Source organism: Amblyomma maculatum, chromosome 6 (genome assembly GCF_055883805.1).
Source record: "Amblyomma maculatum isolate TAMU_Amacu chromosome 6, ASM5588380v1, whole genome shotgun sequence".
Classification (NCBI taxonomy): domain Eukaryota; kingdom Metazoa; phylum Arthropoda; class Arachnida; order Ixodida; family Ixodidae; genus Amblyomma; species Amblyomma maculatum.
The window spans coordinates 171,101,914-171,104,445 of record NC_139349.1 but is presented as its reverse complement, the minus strand read 5'-3'; the positions used below and the strand labels follow the sequence as shown (position 1 = coordinate 171,104,445).

Genomic DNA, 2,532 nt, shown 5'->3' with positions numbered 1-2,532 from the left:
AATTATTTGGGATAATTTTAATCAGCCTATTTTGCAGTTTCATTAGTTTTGACATATTTGTTGCCATCGTTTTACCCCACACCAAACCACAATACTGTATATGAAAAAGGAAAAGGGAATGATAAATGACTACAGGTTTTCCCTCTGAATTTAATCCTAGCGCCAGCGGAAATAATCTGAGCGCCGACTGATATAATCTAAGCGCCATGTAATTTAATTCGAATGCCAAGCATTTAATCATAACGGCAGCATTTTTAATCCAAGCGCCAACTCGAATAATGTCAGCGCCAACCAATTTAATCCGGGTGGCAACGCAATTAATACAAGCGTCAGCGAATTTAATCCGGGTGCCAACCAATTTAATCCACATGTGAAAAATGAATGTGGCGGAGGGCTCCAAAGCACGAAACATGAGTTCCAGAAATAAATAGAAATTGAGATCACATTCCAGACCATGCGACGAGTAAGCGAAGCGTCAGCTTATGGGATGACTTTCGTCAATATCATGACAAACGCACTTTCTCGGCACTGAAATACTGAATTGTCCCAGAGCTGTGGCTTAGTGGCTCTATATTCCAAGAGGACAATTTATCCCACAAATGTGCGCACTGCTGATTACAGATTATACAGAATTAAAATGTCTTCGATGAAACACAAATACTTTATCACACAATTAAAAAACGTTTTATTCAACCGTATCTAATTTAGCTACATGTAATTTCATCAGCCAAACATTACACAGCCAATTCCAAAAAGTTCCAAAGCAGACGACAAGTTTTCCGCCTCCGTTTACTCCGTGCCGAATTGTCGTCTGTCTTTGCGCTATGTTAGGAGAATGGATGAAAGCACAGACACGTGAATCCACTATTAGAAATATGTGTACTTTTTTTTTGCAAGAAATAGAAATGTTTTCTCAAGAGCACAAAACAAAAACTGCTAGAAACGCAGAAGACAAGAGATATCAAAGCAAGCTGCACTCTTCGCGCCTCCGTTGTGTGTGCCGCGTTGTTGTCTGCATTTGCACGACGGAGTAGAGCCGGACGGTGGTGGTGCATACTCGTATACTATAGGCAGGTGGTAGTCTGCGTGTTTTCATTAATTTCGCATGAACTTAAACGCGCATTATTTTCTTCCATGGAAGCTGACGAGCAGTGTCCTGACATCCTAATCGGGCACCAAAAAACGGGGACCACCGTTCGAGCCTCCAGGTGCACCAAGAAGAAAGAACAGCAAAGTCTCCGGGCATGACAGGGCCAGAATTCTTGAAGTGTCGAGGCGTGGAAGAGATGTGAAAAACTTGGCAGACACGCTGGGCATCAATTTAAAGAAGGCGAGATCCATTGCAGCGAGCGATAGAGATGCGTTGAAGAAAGGTGGAACATTGAATAAATTCGGAAATAAGGTAGTAACGGCTCTAAAGAATATTGTGGATAACAACCCTGCTTTCACTCTAAAGCAAATAAAGCAAGCAATGGAAGAAGAATTGCCGGGAATCGCCATCAGCACAAGTAGCATTGATCGCCTACTTGATTCGCACGGTTACGATATGAAGTTGATGACTCAGAGGCCGATTGACCGCAACAGAGACGACGTGAAACGCGGCCGCAAAACATACGCGCAATAGTTGCAGTGTGAAGGATCTCGCTTGTGCAGGTTTTACATCGATGAGACCAACTATAAAATATGGTGTTCAAGGAGCTTCGGCCGTGCAGTGAAGGGACAGCCTGCGGTGCAGACGACGACTGGCACCAAAGGAGCAAACATTAACATCCTCGCCTGCATGTCCGCAAATGGTGTCATTCATTGGACGGCCGTAGACAAGGTTCACTGGGTCGTTTTCAATGAATTTTTGAGCGACATATCAGCCCGTGTCGAAAGTGAAGAACCTGGTTCTGAAGCGGTTTTTATCTTTGACAACACTCCAGCTCACAGCCGTGCGGTACAGGCAAGCCTGGCCAGTCAGACGCACTCGATCAAGCGGCTGCCTCCTTACAGTCCATTTTTCAACCCTATAGCGGAAGTCTTTTCGAAGTTCAAGTCGGAAGTCAAAGCTTTCCTCAGCGAGCGGAGAGACCTGGTGCTAATCACTCCTCCCGGAATGAATAAAAAGGACCATCGGCGCAGTTTGTTGCTCGACGCTGCCCGCCTCTCTATGCATCAAATACAAAGGGTAGAGTGTGCTGCTTTTGAACGCCATAACTTTTCGTTTATACGAGCAGCTTTGCATGAAGACGATATGTAAGACGTTCCGAGTTACACTTAGACCTGCCTAATGTCTCCTAGAAAATAAAATTTCATTTCAGTCGCCTACTTCTGTGCTTGTACGTGCTTATATTTTGTTGGCAACATACGCCGCTAGGATTGCTGCCCAGGCAAATTAAGTACTGCTGCTAAGGTGAACATAGTGAGAAGCCAGTAGCTATTGCTGGCCTCGGTTGTAAGCTCCGCTGTACATAGTTTCATTCACTCTACCGTGTCGCGGCCAGACTGAATGCAGCGGCGTGCTCTCTGTTACTCTAAATCTTCACGCCG

At 44.8% G+C, this 2,532-nt stretch overlaps 1 pseudogene; it reads left to right on the top strand.

Annotated features, from left to right (window-relative positions):
* The first annotated feature begins 1,391 nt into the window (after positions 1–1,391).
* Positions 1,392–2,242, top strand: LOC146187401 (uncharacterized; annotated as a pseudogene).
* Positions 2,243–2,532: the final 290 nt, after the last annotated feature.